The 19,068-nt window shown below is 38.5% G+C and overlaps 1 pseudogene; it reads left to right on the forward strand.

The window, feature by feature from the left end:
* Positions 1-16,967, forward strand: part of LOC122126979 — a 68,477-nt pseudogene extending 51,510 nt beyond the window's left edge.
* Positions 16,968-19,068: the final 2,101 nt, after the last annotated feature.

Below are 19,068 nucleotides of genomic sequence, written 5' to 3' on the forward strand. Positions count from 1 at the left end.
GGTTCGTTTCCCTAACATCACATTCTCTGACTTTTTCCGCTTGACTCATACCTATACTAGATATTGCAAATAAGGGAAACCATGGGACCTATGTTTCTTTGGGCCTGGCTTACTTCACTTAATATAATTTTTTCCAAGACTTTCCATTTCCTAACAAATGGGGAAATGTCATTCTTTCTGATGGAGGCATAGAATTCCATTGTGTATATATACCACATCTTCTTGATCCATTCATCTACTGAGGGGCATCTGGGTTGGTTCCATATCTTAGCTATGGTAAATAATGCTGCAATAAACATAGTTGTGCTGGTAGCTTTAGTGTGGCCTTGTTTGTGGTCATTTGGGTAAATGCCCAAAAGTGGGATTGCTGGGTCATTGGGGAGCTCTATATGGAGTCTTTTGAGGAACCTCCATACTGCTTTCCAAAGTGGTTGAACAAGTTTACATTCCCACCAACAATGAAGTAAGGTTCCTTTCTGTCCACATCCACTCCAGCATCTGTTGTTGTTAGAGTTCTTGATTTTTGCTGTTCTAACTGGAGTGAGGTGATATCTCAATGTTGTTTTGATTTGCATTTCTTTTATGGCTAGGGATGTTGAACATTTCTTCATGTGTCTATTGGCCATCCTTCTTTCTTCTTCAGAGAAGCTTCTCTTTAGGTCTTTCGCCCACTTACTTATTGGGCAGTTGTTTCTTTGAGGATTTGTTGTTGGGTGGTTTAATTTTTTGAGTTCCAGGTATATTTTAGATATGAGACCCTTGTCCGTTGTATGGCTAGTAAAGATCTTCTCCCAATCCGTGGGCTTTCTATTGATCTTGCTAGCTATGTCATTTGCCCTGCAGAAGCTCTGCAACCTTATACAATCCCATTTGTCCAACCTTTCTTTGATTTGTTGTGTTTCCGGGTCTCTATTCAGAAAATTTCGGCCTGAGCCAAGGAGACCCAGGGTTTCTCCTATTCCATCCTGTAATGTTTTCAGAGTGTCTGCTTTGAGTTCAAGGTCTTTGATCCATTTGGAGTTGATTCTGGTGCAGGGTGATATATAAGGATCTAGCTTTAGTTTTCTACATGTAGTTAACCAGTTTTGCCAGCACCATTTACTGAAGAGGCTGTCTGTCTTCCATTCTATTGTTTTAGCTCCCTTATCGAAGATTAGATGGCTATAGGTCTGTAGGTTCATTTCTGGGTTTACAATTCTATTCCATTGGTCCTGAGGTCTGTTCTTATGCCAATACCAAGCTGTTTTGATTACTATGGCTTAATAGTAGAGTTTGAAATTTGGTATTGATATTCCTCCAGCAGTGTTCTTTCCGTTGAGGAGCGTTTTTGCTATTCGGGGTCTTTTATTGTTCCATATGAATTTTTGGATTGCCTCTTCTATTTCCTTGAAGAATGAGGGTGGAATTTTGATAGGTATTGCGTTGAATTTGTAGATAGCCTTGGGAAGTATTGCCATTTTCACAATGTTAATCTTTCCAATCCAGGAGCATGGGCGGTTTTGCCATTTTTTAAGTTCTGTGTTGATTTCCTTTTTCAAGATTTTAAAGTTTTCATCATAGAGGTCCTTCACTTCTTTAGTTAAGTTAATTCCTAGGTATTTTATTTTTTGTGGAGCTATTACAAATGGAGTTGCTTTCCTAATTTGAGCCAGACTTTTCTCTTTGTTGGCATACAGAAAAGCCATGAATTTTTGGGGGTTAATTTTATAACCTGCTACTTTGCCAAAGTTTTGAATCAGCTTAAGTAATTTGGGAGTGGAGTCTATGGGATTCTTTAAATACAAGATCATGTCATCTGCAAAGAGGGAGAGTTTTATTTCTTCTTTCCCTATTTGGATCCCCTTTATGTCTGCATCTTGTCTTATTGCTGTAGCTAGGCATTCTAACACTAGATTGAAGAGAAGTGGAGAGAGTGGGCATCCTTGTCTTGTTCCTGAGTTAAGAGGAAATGGCTTTAGTTTTTCACCATTGAGTATAATGCTGGCTGTAGGTTTGTCATATACAGCCTTTATTGTACTGAGGAATGTTCCATGGATTCCTAATTTTTCCAAAACCTTCATCATAAAGGGGTGTTGGATCTTGTCGAATGCTTTTTCTGCGTCTATTGAGATAACCATGTGGTTCTTATTCTTGCTCCTGTTGATGTGATAAATAATATTAATTGATTTGCGTATATTGAACCAGCTTTGCATCCCTGAAATGAATCCTGTTTGATCGTGGTGTATGATTTTTTGGATGAATTGTTGAAGTCGGTTGGCCAAAATTTTGTTGATAAGTTTTGCATCAATGTTCATCAAAGAAATGGGTCTATAGTTCTCTTTCTTTGATGAGTCCCTGCCTGGTTTTGGGATGAGGGTTATGATGGCTTCATAGAATGTGTTCGGTAGTGAGCTTTCTCTTTCAATTTCATTGAAGAGTTGGAGGAGAATTGGTGTGAGCTCTGCTTTGAAGGCCTTGTAAAATTCTGCTGTAAAACCATCTGGTCCTGGACTTTTCTTAGCTGGGAGGTCTCTTATTGCTGTTTCTATTTCAATGCTTGATATGGGCCTGTTAAGATAGTTTAACTCATCTTGGTTTAGTTTTGGCATGTCAATATTTGCTAGGAAGAGGTCCATTTCTGTCAAGTTCTCAAACTTATTAGCATACAGTTTTGAGAAGTATTCCCTTATAATGTTCTGAATCTTGGTTGTTTCCGTGGTGATGTTTCCATTCTCATCTCTGAGTTTATTAATTTGGGTGTGTTCTCTTCTTTTTCTGATAAGATTTGCTAAGGGTCTGTCAATTTTGTTAAGTTTTTCGAAGAACCAACTCTTTCTTTTGTTGATTCTTTCTATAGTTTTTTTGGATTCTAATTCATTTAATTCTGATTTAATTTTGATTATTTCTTTCCGTCTACTGGATTGGGGTTTATCTTGCTGCTCTTTTTCAAGGAGTGTTAGATGCGTCATTAAATTGCTAGTTTCGGATCTCTCCAATTTGTTGATGTAGGAGCTCAGAGCTATAAACTTGCCTCTGAGTACTGCCTTTGCTGTGTCCCAGAGGAGCTGGTAATTTGTGTGTTCATTGTTGTTGAATAGCATGAACATTTGAATTTCCTTTCTAATCTCTTCCATGACCCACTCATGATTCAGCAGTGTGTTGTTCAGCCTCCATGTGACACCGGACATTCTTTGGTGGCTTTTGGTGTTGAGTTCTAATTTTATTCCCTTGTGGTCAGAGAGGATGCAAGGTATAACTTCAATGTTTCTGAATTTAGACAAGTTTGCTTTGTGGCCTAAAATGTGGTCTATTTTCGAAAACGTTCCATGTGCTGCTGAGAAAAACGTGTATTCTGATGCTGCTGGGTGAAATGTTCGGTAAATGTCTGTTAAGTCTAGTTGATCTATGCAGCTGTTTAGATCTGTGGTTTCTCTGTTGAGTTTTTGCCGAGTTGATCTATCTAGTGGGGAGAGTGGTGTGTTAAAATCCCCAACTATTAATGTCTTTGGATCTATATGGGATTTGAGGGAAAGTAGTGTTTCTTTGATAAATTTGGGTGCTCCATTGTTTGGTGAATAGATATTTAGAATTGTAATATCCTCCTGAAGGAGAGATCCTTTAATTAGTATGTAGTGACCTTCTTTATCTCTTTTCACGAATTTTAATTTGAAGTCTATTTTATCTGATATTAGGATTGCAACTCCCGCCTGTTTATGCGGTCCGTTTGCTTGGTAGATTTTGTTCCAGCCTTTAACATTGAAAATGTGTTTGTTTTTACGGGCAAGATGTGACTCCTGCAGGCAGCAGATAGAAGGGTCTTGTTTTTTAATCCAACTAGGCAGTCTATGTCGCTTAATTGGAGAGTTCAGTCCGTTAACATTAAGAGATAGGACTGAGAGGTATTTGGGAGTTCCTGCCATGTTATCTACCTTTTTGGGGGCTGCGAAAACTGGGTTCTTCCTATGGTTCTTGGATTCTCAGTTTGGGTGCAGTTTCTTGGCCTTTATTGTGGTCTTGTTGGTTTTCTATGTGTAGGACATCTTTAAGAATCTTTTGTAGGGCTGGTTTGGTGGAGATGTATTGTTTCAATTTTTCTTTGCTATGGAAGGTTTTTATTTGGCCTTCGGTTATGAAGGAGAGTTTAGCTGGGTACAGTATTCTTGGTTGATAGTTGTTTGTTTTTAGGGCATGGCATACATCGTTCCAGGCTCTTCTTGCTTTGATTGTCTCTGCTGAGAAATCTGAGGTGATTCTAATTGGTTTCCCTTTATAAGTGATTACCCTTTTCTCTCTGACAGCTTTAAGGATCTTTTCCTTGTTCTGAGTTGATCCTGTGTGGATTATAATGTGGTGGTGGGATGTCCTATTCTGGTCTGGTCTATTTGGGGTTCTAAAGGCTTCTTGTATCTGGACAGGCCTATCTTTTTGCATGTTTGGGAAGTTCTCTGCTAGGATCCGGTTAAACAAATTTCCTAGACCATTAACTTCTGTTTCTAGGTGCTGCTCTACACCCATTATCCTTAGATTAGGCCTTCTGATGGTGTCTTCCAGGTGTTGGATAGATCTATCATATTTCTTGGACTTGTCTTGGATGGTTGTATGTTCTTTCTCTATAATATCTAGGCTGTCTTCAATCCCTGAGATTCGATCTTCTGCATGGTCTAACCTGCTGTCAAGACTCTCTACTTTGTTTTTTATCTCTTTTCCTTCTAGTTGGTCAGCTTTGATGGCTTCAAGTTCTTTGTTGAAGCTCTGTTTTAGGTCTTGTATGAATTTCTTTACTTCCTTAATTTGGTGTTCAGTGTTTGTCCTCAAATCACTTAGTTGATTGGTTATGGTTTCTTTGGGCTCCCATTCCTTCTGTTGGGTTCCATTCAGCATTCCCTTTGTGGTCTCCCTGACTTCCTTCAGCTCTTTGTTAATGGATTCCATGAATGCCTTTAGTGATCTTTGTGTGTTCTCTACCTGGTCTCTCAATTCCTGTATTACTCTTTGATTAGCTTCCTCCCGTTCGTGGGATTCCTGCAGATCTCTTTGAGTGTTCTCAGCCTGCTCACGCCATTCCTCCCTTTCTCTTTGAGTATTCTCAAGTTGTTCACGCAAATCCTGTATCAGTTTTTGAGTAGCTTCCTCACGCTTATGATATTCCTGTATAAACTTCTGGGATGCCTCCTCTCTCTCCCTGTCACGCTCATACAGAGTCCTTTGTACATTGTCAAACTTTTCATTTATCATGTTTGCCAGCAGTGTTTGTAAAGCTGTTTGGGAACTCTCCTCTGGATTATTCATTATCTGTTCTAACTCCTGATTATCAAGATTGGGAATTGAGATACCCGAATTTGCCATTTTTCTTGTGTTTTTCCGGCTTACTCTGCCCATTTGAGATGAAGATAGCACCAGTTTTGTGCTAGAACACTATCTTAAGGCAACCATCAACCAAAGTTTGCATTTGTACAGTCAATAGTCTACAGATACAATCTAGTTCAACAGATACATCTATTCGACATCAAACAACTATATGTTAATGGGCTTCGAACCGCAGAGAAGAATTTGGAAAACCAGAAATTATTAGGGTTAGGGAGAGATGTGGGTAAAAAATAGGAATAGATTGGTGTGGGGAGGCACAGGGAGAGTTAACTATGTCCTAATCACAGTGCAGGAAATAGGTTGGGTAGGATGCAAGTAGAGAGAGAGAGAGAAAGAAGAAAGGGAAAGGGGAATGAAAAGAGACCAGAAAAAAAAATAGAAACGTAAAAATTAATGTTATTTTAGAGATTAAAAGACCATCTATTTATAGAGGAATATGAATATGTTGAGAGAAAGGGAGGGACATAGAGGAGATGTGGAAAACTTTAAAAAAATGCTTAAAATATTATATAGGTATAAAGAGGTAGTACTGCTATTAATGAATTTAAGTCTCAGAGGTTTTGAATTGAGTAATAAGTTTGTGGGTTAAGTGTGTACACAATGGGGGGTAGGGTCTACTGGTTAACTATGGGTTCATCTGAGGATGTGCAGGACAAGAGTTAAGTCACATAAAGAAGAACAAAGAGGAAAAGATGGAAAGGATAGGAAAGTGAGAAGAAAAGATCAGAAGTTCAGTAGAGCTAGACAAAAAACAAAAAGATAATTAAGAATGAAAGAAAAAGAGAAAGAAGACAAGAAAAGAAAGGAAAACACACATTCACGTATTCCTAAAATAAAAATTATAAGAGGAGAAAAGAAAAAAAAAAAGTTAATGGAAAACAATTATTTTTTCAGAAGAGGCAAAAATTAAAGATTAATAAAAGTTTTAGAAAAGCAAAAAAAAATTTTTCATATATATAAGGTAACAAAAAACGAAGAAAAAAAAAACAAAACAAAAAAAAAGAAAAAAAAGAAGAAGAAGAAAAAAAAAAAAAGGTCTTTGATTTTTTTTGGGGGGGGGGGAGGGGTGGGAAGAGTCCTGTATCTCCCTTTTGTCTGTAACCAGAGTGTGGTTGGAGTCTCTGGTCAGCTTGAGGTCCTGTGGCTTGATTGGTTTCTTAAGTCAGTTTGTTGGAACAGGCAGAAAAATGCTCTGCTTTACCCAAGATTTTGAGATTCCCCCTCCCAGGTTAGTTTACTGGGAGGGTGATCTGCTTTGAGAATCACAAAAGAGGGGGATGCAGTGATGAGGCTAGGTTCTGGGTAGAGTTGAGGCCTTTCAACAAACAGTAGCTTTTCCCTGGGGCTATTTTGTGAAAAAAACTCACAGCACCCAGCCTGGAGCCATTCTCAGGGCTTCTGTTTTTCAATTGATTGTGGTGGCTGCTAGAGGGAGGGGCAGCCTCTGGCTCTGGTTACCCGGTGAGTAGAGCCACTCCAATGGCTGGCGCCTGAGCTGGGTGACTTTTCCCTGGATGGAACTGAGTCTGTGAGGTCACTTCGCCGTTAAGTTCTTGTGACCTGCTAAATGACTCGTTTTATTCCAAGGCCTGAGCTGGAGCTAGCCGCTCCTCCGAGCTTTGTCGGTATCCAAGATGGAGATCACCGGTGCTGGGGGGGGGAGGGGTGGCCTTCCCTCCTCTGCTCCCTGGGAAGGAGTGAGGAAGTGGGGCTACTCACGCCGAGTCTTGGATCCTGGGTCGTCTCTGGTCTGCAAAGTGCAGGATGAAGTTGTCCGCTCCTTGTCGGTTCTTGCTGGTGTTGAGTAGAATCCGCTCGCCCGCTGCGTCTGGCTCCTTCGTTCCGGACTCTCTGTGTGAGCACTCAGGTATGGCCGCGGCTGAGGTCGCCGCTGCGACCCTGCCGCTGCAGCATCAGCTGCTGGCAGACGCTCAGATGTGTCTGCTTGGCTTCCCCTCTCTTGGCTAACTCTCTGTCCTGTGTTGGCACACTTGGTGTGATTCTCTGGCTTGGGACTGTTCACTGGAACTCTGAAACTGTTTTCTATGCAAGAGCTTGTTCAGATTCCAGCTTCTCCTCCGCCATCTTCCCGGAACCGTCCCCTGTGTGGAAAATCTTTTACTGAGAAAGCAGACCTTAACGTCCATCAAAAACACACAAACAAGAAAGAAAGCTTCTGAATGTATTAAGTGTGGAAAGTCTTTACCCAGAAGCAGAAATTACTGATCATCAGAGAAGACACATAGGAGAGAAATTTTGTGAATGTAACAGGTGTGAAATATCCTTCAACCAGAGTGCAGACCTCAGTAAGCATAATGGAATTCACACAGGTGAGAAATTTTAGGAGTGTAATAAATGTGGAAAGTCTTTCACCTGGAAGAAAACTCAGTTTGCATCAGAGCACCAACACAGGAGAGAAGTCTCATGAATGCAGCAAGTTTACAGCCTTTTATCCAGAAGGCTCAGCTGAGCGTTCTTCACTGAACATTCAAATGAGAGAAATTCTATGAATGCAACAAATGTGTTTTTTTTTAAAGTTCATCCCTCTGTTTGCATCAGAAACACACTGGAGAAAACACGTTCACGTTAATTTATAGAACACAGACAGGAGAGAAACCTGATGAACATTACCAGTGTGTAGAGACTTTCATCTTGGAGGCATACCTCATTGTTGATCAGAGAACTGACATATAGGAGAAACGAAATGTAATGAGTGGTACAAATGTTCAATGACATTTAATCTGAAGTCAGTCCTCAGTGAAATTGAGAAAATCCACGACAGAAACTGTAAATACAACAAATATAGAAACACATTCAGCAAAAAGTTATATCACAACATGGATCAAAGACTTGGACACACGACAGAATCTCCATAAAAGTAAGCATTAGAGGAAGTCTATTAAATGGATGTCAACCTTCAGCAAGCATTGGAACATTAACACAGAAAAGAAACCCAATGTGGGAAAATTGTTGTCACAGATCTCCGTAATTTATAAAGAGAAATCCATCATTGCAGAGGTAACCTAGGTATAATGGGAAATCTTTCTTTACTCTTAAGCATTCACTGAACCAAGAATTCCTATCCTTTCATTGTTTTAAGTAGGATATATATACTTGAATATTATTCAAAGGATTTGGACACAAGTGATGAGCATTATTACTTTCAGGCATGCAGAGTGATTAAAAGCATAAAGTTGTTGACTTGTGTCTCTATAATAAGCAATGACTTCTCGTGTTAATTTTATAAACTCTTCTCAGAAATAAGAGTTCCAGCCCTTTGAGACTGGAGTCAGATGATCACCAAGTGCTTTGGGAAACAATAGATGTGAAAAGACTGTCCTGAGTTAAGCCCAGACATGAGAGCAAAGATTTCTCCACTGCTCCCCTAAAGTCTCCACTGTATGTGTGGTCCATTCCTCATAACACAGATGACACTTCTTCCAGTTCAGTTTTTGAATGGAAGATCTTGTTTATTACAAAATGTGCACGAGACTAAAATCTGCCTGGCCACCATTTATCCCTAGATAATTCATATAACATTCAAAGAACATGGAAGGACAGATATTTGGGAACACATTTTCTTTGTGTGCGGACATAAATCTTACAATTTAAACTCAGAGTCTAGGAACTGCCCTTAAACATTTTTGCTCAAGGCTATTGCTCTACCACTTTGGGTTTCTTTGGATGGTGAATAAAAAGAAGAGAATTCTGCATTTGGTTATGGATGAGTAACACCAAAATTATTTCAGTGCTTAATTAATCACTGGAGATGAACCACTTGTAATTGACTCACTCTTAACTTATTCTGCTGTTCTGTTGAGTGAGTTATAATAAAACATCAGTATGGATGATGGTAAGAGCCTGATTTTTCTCACTCATCTGGAGGATGAAAGTGGAGTGGTTAGGAAGATGAGTATCTCTCTATCACCACTGCTGTCCCTTAATCTCACTCTCTTCCGATAACTTATCAAATCACTATTAAAAATAGTTTTGGTAAAAATTCTGATAGCAATGTAAAAATTAGAAACTTGGCAAAAGAGAAGCTTGTTAGATGATGGTTGCAAAAATCCAAGGGATGAGAGAGACATAGACAGATGTAGGACTCTGCTAGATGTTTAGTAGGGTAAAATTCAAGTAAAAAGTGATCCTCATCACTTTCTATTGCGTAGATAAGTACATACAGCAATTTGATACATTATTATATTCCATGTTTTCTTGATGCATTGATTTTCTATCTAACACTTGGAACACATATGTTTGTTGACTTATTTGCAGTCATTTGCAATCTCATGAAAGACCATGGAAGGTAGTCCATTTAGTGAAATAACCACGCAGTGAAAGACATTGAACAATCTCAACAAAAATGGAAACTGTCAAAAATAGAACTAATTTCCTAATGAAGTTGAGAGATGGAGTCATGGAGATATTGGTCCATTTCTACTTGATTCTCTGTTCAAAATTTTGGTATTATTCATCTGTTGGTCAAATTGACCCAAGTAAGATTGTGCTATTGAAGAGTTTCCAGTGTGGTATGCACTTATATATCACAGAGGAGTTATGTGGTCAAATGCCTTCATTTGGAGAGTTCACATAGAAAGAACAGACCAGACAGAGAGAATGATGACAGAAATCACAAGATTGCAGCCTGATGTCTTTGATTTGAATTGAACATGGAATCTGCAATGTACTCTGTGCCAAATATCCATGATAGACTGTCTATTTATTCACATTGGATAAACCTGGGAAAAGACAGGTGACCTTAACTGTTCTTCCTTTATGTGGTTATGTAATTTGGAACTCATATATAATGTCTATGTTTTCCTATGCAACCTCTTTACAACTGTCAATAGAATTAATAATGCTGCAGTTATCCTGAATGTGCCAATATCTATTTAGGATCTATTTACATTCCTTGTTTCCTTACTTCTTTCCATTCCTCCTTCCTTCCTGTCCCTATGTATATCAGGAATTGGATTGCTAGATAATAAGCTAGTTATGCTTTTAATTTTTAGAGTGCTTTTCATACTGTTTCCCAAGGCAACTGCACTAGTTTATATTTCTACTAGCAGCGAACAAAGGTCCCATTATTTTGTTGGTCGTGGGGCTTGAACTCTGGGCCTGGGTGCTGTCCCTCAGTTCTTTAGCTGAAAGTTAGTGCTCTACCACTTTAGCTATAGCGGCACTTTTGGTGTTTTGGTGGTTTATTGGAGATAAGAGTTTTACAGACTTTCCTGCCCAGGCTGGCTTTGCTCCATGATCAGACCTCAGCCTCCTGAATAGCTAGGATTACAGGCGAAAGCCACCAGTGCCCAGCATCCAGCATCCTTTTATTTATTTTTATGGTAGGCATCCTAAGGAGTCATTGACATTTTACTTACATTTCCCTACTGCTTAGTAATATTGAGCATATTTTCATACATTTGTTAGCCACATACAAAGATTTATGTATCTTCTTTGTAAAAACGGTGAATTCCAGTGTTTTTCTCATTGTGTGTTCAACTTAGTCTGCCATAACAAAATAGTATACAGTGAGTTAATTAAATAAAAATGTATTTCTCATAGTTCTGAAAGCTTGAAAGCTCAAACCAGTATGCTAGTGTGACTGGGTTCTGATGAAGGATCTATTTTAGGTTTGTAGATGGCCTATATCTCATTGTGTATCTACATGAAATCTTGGTATGTACATGACTGGGAAAGGAGGAACAGTTGAGATGGAAAGGATCTTTCTTTTCTTTTTCTGTGAAAATTAAATCCATCTGGGGCCTCACCTCCATGATGTCATCTTACCCTAATTACCTACCAAAGGCTCCATCTCCAAACAATATTTTGAGGATTGGGAATTCATCTTATAATTTTGAAAGAATGAAATGCAATCGATAATGCCCATTTTTGTTTATCATTATCATCATCATCATCATCATCATCATCATCATCATCATCATCATCATCATCGTCAGTCCTGACAGTTGCCTTGAGTGTTTCTCTGACCTCTTCAACTCAAGATGAGCACTCTACCACTTGAACCACAGCACCACTTCCTATTTTCTGGTGCTTAATTGGAAATAAGAGTCTCACAAACTTACTTGCCCAGGTTGGCTTTCAGTTCTATTTGAGGTTTTATACTTTTCATTATAGAAGTCTTTTACTTCATTAGTTAAGCACAATCTTAAGCTAATTTTTTGAGACTATTGTGATTTTTCTGATTTCTTTTCCAGACTGTTCATTGTTGGCAGAGAAGCTAATGATTTTTATATGTTGATCATATATTCTGGCACATTTTCAATAGCATTTATAAGATCTAGAATTTTTCTGTGGAAATTTTTAGTATCTTTTAAATACAGGATCATGTTATCTGTGAACAAGCATAATTTAAACGTTTTCTTCCCTTTTGACCTATTTATTTCTTTCTCTTTGCTTATTTCTGTGGCTTGATTGCATTCAATATGGGAAAAAGGTGAAAAAATAGACATTTGTGTCATTCCTGCTATTAGCAGAAATGATTTAATTTTTCACATATACCCATAATCCTATCGAGATATATACCCAGTAGCACTAGTTTCTTCAAGGCTTTTATGATAAAAGAATGCTGACTTTAGCTGCGCATTGGTGGCTCACACCTGTAATCTTGACTTCTCAGTAGGCTGAGCTCTGAGGATCACAGTTCAAAGCCAGCCTGGGCAGGAAAGTCTGTGAAGCTCTTATCTCCAATAAACGACCAGAAAACTGGAAGTAGTGCTGTGCCTCAATGATTGAATGCTTGCCTTGAGCTGAAGAGCTGAGGAATAGCATCCAGGTCCACAGGTCAAGCCCCACAACTGACCAAATAAAAAAAGAATGTTTACTTTTGTCAAAGGCTTTTTCTGCATCCAGAGAAATGACTGTGCGAATTTTGTCCTTGATCTGCTTACGTGCTGCATTGTGCTTAAAGATTTATGTGTGTTAAACAATCCTTCATCACTGAAATGAAACTAAGTTGACCATGATGTATGCTATTTAACTAAATAATCTTTCCCTCTTGTTCCTAATTTGCTTAGTGTTTATTGTCACCAAATGCCAATTAAATTATAACAGATAGCTTATGAACACAGAGTGAAGCAAAGATGGGTTTTGTCTAGGTTTGAAGAAATTTAAGAAAAAATATAAGGACAAGCCTTAATGATAATTCAGAAAATATTTTCCTAAAATAGTCTTTTCTCTCTGGCTGAGATTTGCTATCAAAAATGAGAATCCACAGTTTGGAGATATTTTGTAACCAAAATCCCGATTTCTCATCACTTTTAGTCAAACCTTCTTGGGTGACCTTCAGAACTGAACAGAGTAAGCGTCAGAAGATAAATGTCTCCCAAATTCTATTGATGAGTAAACTTTCTTCATGGTTCCAAGTAAGAGAAGAAGCCCTAGGAACATCTGCTTCCTTTTCCTGATCTCTTCTGTTCTTATCATATTCATTCTAAGATTCAATTCATATCCACAATAATCACTACCACTTATTTTATTTTCACAATATTTTAGACTTTATTTTAAATGTCCCATGAACAAATATATTTGAATACTACAACAACATAATGAGGCAAATAGTAAACTATAATCACTTACGTGATGAGAAAACTGAAACCTAAAAATGTATTGTGTCTGAGATAACACCTAGTGGTGGTGAAGTTTACCAATACATTTTCTCTAAAGGCACTTACAAGTTCATAAATACTTACACAGCATTATAAAGTCTTAGCTATCTTAGCCATACACCTTCACACCATTCACTGAATGATTGTTCCAATCTCTGTTCCAACCTCTCTTCATTTTGTTTTACCAAACTGATAGATGCACCAATAAATCCACACTATTTGTAAGTTTTAAGGAAAGTTTACTGATACCCAGAAAATTCCTTCTATTGAAAAAGGACGCTTCTGTTAAGAAGCAGCCCCCAGCCCTAAGGAGTTTCAAATTTGATGGCTTAGAAGTGACAACTAAAAAAAGTGACTTAATATTTCACATAGATACATATCCTTCTGAGGCTAATTTCAAATCTCAATTCTGTGAGGAAGAGGAGGATTGGTCCTCTCTTCTGAGCTTTAGGTAGCTGATTCTGGAACTTTCCATAGTTGTTTAGCTGTAGCCTTTACATGTGAGTCTTTTGAGTGGTTGGACAATAACTGATCTTTCTTCAGATGTCTGAGGTCTCAACTGAACCACCCTCAATATTTTCAGGATAAACAATAAGTTATTATCAATATATGAAATAATTAATCAGTTTTGAAATTTAAGTAAAAGTAACAGGCTCGAGAAATACTGAAGTTAACATCTTCAAATTCAATTTCAACTAATTTATTTCAACTAGAGATGTCACAGAAAGTAAATTTATATCAGAGCTCAAAAACAAATGATTAGGGGCTTGGAATGTAGCTTAATGGTTGCATGGTTGCATGAAGCCCTCAGTTTGATTCCTTAGTACCACATAAACAGGAAAAGCAAGCTGAAAATGGTGCTGTGGCTCAAGTGGTAAAGTGCTAGCCTCAAGCCAAAGATGCTCAGGGAAAGGGCCCAAGCCGTGGACTGGAGAAAAAAAGCAGAAAGAAATGCTTAGTCCCATTGATGCTGTATTTTAATAATTCACAAGATTCTTTGGTGAAATTTTTTTTTGGTGCTGGGCCTGAGACTTACAATCAGGACCTAATCACTGTTCCAGATCCTTCCTTTTGTGCTAGCAAGCCTAGCACTCAACAACTTGAACCACAATACCACTCCTGGCTTTTATGGTGTTTAAGTGGATATGAGTCTTACTACTGCTTAGGCTGGCTTCCAACCTTAATCCTCAGATCTCAGCCTACTGAATAGCTAGGATTACAATCACGAGTCCCTATAGTCTGCTTGATGAACATTTTCTTTTTTTACCGTATCACATTTTTTTACCTTATCACATCAAAAACAGACATGTATACCAATTTATACAATTATTAGATGGTACATACTTTTTCAGGCAAAATTACATAGAAAAAAGTCAAACTAATTTAAAAGTCATCTGTTATACCTAGTTGCAATTTGAATGTACTTAATTGTCCATATAGATTTCTGCCAATAATTTCTTCCTATTCTCACTGCTCTGTCATATCTTTTTCCAGCCAAGTTTTGTAATTCTCCACTTTCCCCGTGTTCTCTTTCATTAAATGTCTCCATTAGACATATCTTCTTCCAAGCTTCATTTCCTTCATTCACAGACCTTGTTTGCTCTTCGGTTTGTATTCTCAAGTGCTCTCCCTCCCTCAGTCTAACTTATATGGATTTGAGAGAAAACTGATAGGAGATGAAAGCCTTAGGAAATAGATTCTAATTCTATATGTGACTTTCATTGAAGGGAATGCCCAAGACAACCTTAGGTAAGGAACTTAGTTTGAAGAAGTTCTCAGGAATTATAAATTTCTCAAAGTCAAGTGGATTAGAAGAGGCCCAGAAACCAGCGTTCCCTCCTGGAGAAGCAAATACACAAGGACAATACTGCAAACAAAAATTGGGTAAGAGAAAATAACTTGGGAAATTTACTAATTTTGAAAATTCTAGCAAGGTTGATGAGGGTAATCTGACTAGGTGAGGTGGACTTTGGAAAGTTCAAACATAGGCTGAACTAAGCTGTGGAACTATAATTAGGTTTCCAATGAGCAGCACATAAGAATTTGACAATGAAGTTACACACTTGGGTTATTATCCACATGGAGGCACTTAGGCCATGACACAGTTTACAATCTCCCTGAACTTCTGAATGTTAATCTGAAGAACATGGATAAAGATGCACAGACTGCACTGGGAATGTGGCTTGTTGTGGCTTGTTGTAGCGTATATGTCTTGTATGAATGAAGCCCTTGGTTCTATTCCTTAGAACCACATGAACAGAAAAGGCCAGAGGTGGCAATGTGGCTCAAGTTGTTGAGTGCTAGCCTTGAGCAAAAGAAGCACAGGGAGAGTGCCCAGGCCATTAGTTCAAGCCCCAGGACTGGCAAGAAAAATGTGTACAGCCTGCATGTTGTCTGAAAACGATAAGTAAAAGGTAAAGTAACAGATACACGCAAAGTGTCTAATAAATCTGTGACCACACATTTTCAATCCTGTATGTCCAGGTCTTTGCTCAATATTTAACATACCCTCAACAAATATTCTGAATGAATAAATTCATCAATGACCACTTTATAAGAAATTTAATGAAGTAGAAATTAAGCCTGAAAATGGGAATGGTCAAAACTTAAAATTGAATTAGAAACCTGTAGTTAATGTTAAAGTGAAGTCTTTGTGTCTCTGAGTCAAAGGTTAATGGGGGACCAGAGTATGTGAGAAGAATAGATGATAATTTGGTAGTAAGAGATTTTACTTTTCTGAAGAAATAGGGACAAACATTGTTGATCCCCAACTTAACTAACCATTGATTTTCAACATGGACGTAGGAAAAAGGAGGTAAAAATGAGCATATACAGCCTACAAGAAAGAAAGAGTTATGCTTATGGAGATATCCGTAAACCCCAGGATGATGATTACCTGTGTAAGTAACCCTCTGTGCTTGTTCAAACAGAAGGCAAATGTGCTTTTATAATAATTCATCAGGTCATTTGGCCCCCAATTACTGGTTTACTCTAGTAACTTCACATGAAGAACTAAGTGACAATGATATGCATTCTGTGCTCTTTCTCATGATTGTTAAATCTGAGAATGTACATATTTCTTTATTTTTTTGGGGTCTGGTCATGGGGCCTGAACTCTGGGCCTGGGCACTGTCCCTCAGCTCTTCAGCTCAAGGCTAGCGCTCTACCACCTGAGCCACAGCACCACTTCCAGCTTTTTTTCTTTTTTCTTATGTGGTGCTGAGGAATCGAACGCAGGGCCTCTGGCATGCAAGGCATGTGCTCTACCACTGAGCCACCTTCCCAGCCCCTGAATGTACATATTTCTTAACTAATTTTTGTTGCTCTTGCCTGAGATTGTGAGCAGTGTCAGAACTTCTTCATCAACAGCTTCACTGTTCATGGGCCACTATATTTGTAAGAGACAATGTGGTGGACAAGGGGCATTATGACCATTCAGTCCTCAGTCTGCCCACTGGGCTGAGAATTCGTCAGTACAGTATTCCTGAGGCTGGGCTTAGAGTATGGAATGCGGAATCTGCTCTGCCATTGGGTTTGCACTTTAGCCCCTATGAGGGCTTGATCATAGAAGATGAAGATGCAGACAATAGGTACTCCTGGATGGTAAAAAATGCCCTCCCTTTCCCCCCTTTCTCTAACTCCATGTGTCCCCCTGTGCCTCCAATGAAACATTGCTAGGACATGGGCGAAATAGCTGTATGTGTTTGTGGAATCTGCATAAACATGGACATTCTGATTTAGGATCAAAGTATAGTGCATATAAACAGAGTGTGTTAGAGGCAAAGTGCATCCACGCTTAAGGAGCCTCTGTTAGGACTATGACCAATCCCCTCAGATGTGTAGACGGAATCCTATGTGTTCACAACTGCTGAATCCATGCAGGCTCAAAGAGCATCACTGGACTCAAGTAATGTGATTTTGCCGATTATTACTCAAAAGCCTTTAGCTTGTCTTTCTGAAACTCAGATCACAAAAAGGAGAAACTGCTATGTGTAGATGCAAAAGATATATCCCCGGCCATCTGGAGTGATTCCAGCAGTCATTTTCATGGTTCCTAAGAAGATATTCTCCTCACAAGACTTGCACCGTGATCATCACACCTTTCTCAATGGATTCCCATATCTCCATTATTCTTTTGCTGTACTTGGTGCTTTCAAAATTATGAATATTTGAGGGAAAAGAAATAAAAATATAAATAGTATAGCTGGGTTCCATAGCTCAACCTTTAATTTGGACTTTTGAGATAGAGATGATGAGATCTCAGTCTGATGCCAGTCCTAGCATAAAAGATTATAAGACCCCAATTACTACCAATGGCTGAGCACGTTTGTGCACATTTGTTATCCCAGCTAGAGTGGAAGTACAATGGCTGGATAAAGTGAAGTATCTCTAGCAACCCAGGCAAGCACAAGCAGGATGGCAACCCAGGACAGCAGGGGAAATAATACTTCAAAAATAAACTGTGCATTGGTAGCTCAAACTTGTAAGTAGCTACTGAGAAAGCTCAGATATGAGTATCATGGTTCGAAGAAAAGCTATGAAACTCTTATCTCCAATAATCCACCAGAAAATCAAAAGCGGCGCTGTGGCTCAAGTGGTAGAGCGCTTGGCTTGAGTTGAAGAGCTGAAGGACAACATTCAGGCACAGAGTTTAAGCCCCTGGACAGACAAAAAATACCTCAAAAATAAACAACACAGAAAGGGCTAGTGGTTCAAGTGGTAGAGTATTGTATTGCAAGAGTTAAGTTTAGTTACTGAGTTTAATCATTAGCTCTGCTATGTATGTATGTATGTATGTATGTATGCATATATATGTGTACTGTATCAAAATAAAGATTTCCATGAGAGACAAAATTAAGACATCAGAAGAAAAAACAAAGGGCCTAACTTCATTCATAGATCCTGCATCTATAAAGCACATACTGTATACGAGTCAAAGAATTACCCTCAGTAGTTGAATAAATCATATTCCCTGAGTAATTGCGAAACACATGTGGAGACAGAAATGACAATTTCATTGTAGTAGTATTTAACTATAATTTTTCTTTCTAGTTTTTGCAAAGTACATAGTGCCCTAACAACCTACAAGAAAGAACTTTAGTCTATTAGTGTACACTCAAACAAGTAGAAGCAGATTTGGAGCAGTGGTGAAGTTCAGAAAGCAGTGGGTCTGTGATATGTCCTGCAGTCCTGTGCCATGGGGAACCATTGTCTTATCATGAAACGACATCATGAATAAACAAATTTCCCTCTATTGTCTTTATAAGACAAAGGGTTCTCTGAATTTCTATGGGAACATAGTGGAGACAGGTGCATGAGTGAGTCCAATCTAAGGAAAATTACTTGGGCCAAATGTCAAATGATGTGTGCTAATCTAGAAACAGAGTATATGTCCCCACCCAAATCTATGACATAAACTTTAACTCAATTTAGAGAATCTGGAAATCAATCTATTTTTGACAAATAAGGATTAAGAGAAGTCTGGAACTGGGCTTTGAAAACAGTGCACTTAGAGTTCTAGAGTGGATGAGTATTAGGAGTAGATCCAAAGGGAGCAGAAACTTACCCTCTTATGTTTCCTTCCTGTGCCTGCTTCAACTTTAGGTATATGAACTGTGGCAGGTAAGCTGAGAATCAGAATCCGAGGTCCTTTCAGTACGACAGGTAGATCTTCTACCAAACCTGTCATGTCATGAAGGCAGGATGTGAGCTGTTTGTCTCGTATGGGGTTGAGTATTGACAGCAACTGGGCAGTAAGTGGAAGAAAGAGCTCACAGCAGAAACAGGTGGACCTCACTATGGTTCCTTAAAAAGGAAGAAAAGAAAAAAAAATTCTATTTAGGAATTTTCGAATATCAACTCTTCAGTAGAACAAAAGGCAATTTAACGTGAGAAAAAAATTCAAGTTAAGTACCTCTGAATTGAAAGATGCAGTTTGTGATACTTTATTAGGAAAATTTCCTTATTTTTAACTATTTGTCCTGATTTTACATTTTAAGAACTTCATATGTTTGAATGCAATACAAAATACTGTGCTAAAAGGCTTAGAGGCCAAACAAAGAACCTACCAGCTCTCTTTCAAGGAACCAGTTACTTC

This window comes from Dipodomys spectabilis, unplaced genomic scaffold (genome assembly GCF_019054845.1).
Source record: "Dipodomys spectabilis isolate Male_0828 unplaced genomic scaffold, ASM1905484v1 ptg000295l, whole genome shotgun sequence".
In the NCBI taxonomy this organism is placed as follows: Eukaryota; Metazoa; Chordata; class Mammalia; order Rodentia; family Heteromyidae; genus Dipodomys; species Dipodomys spectabilis.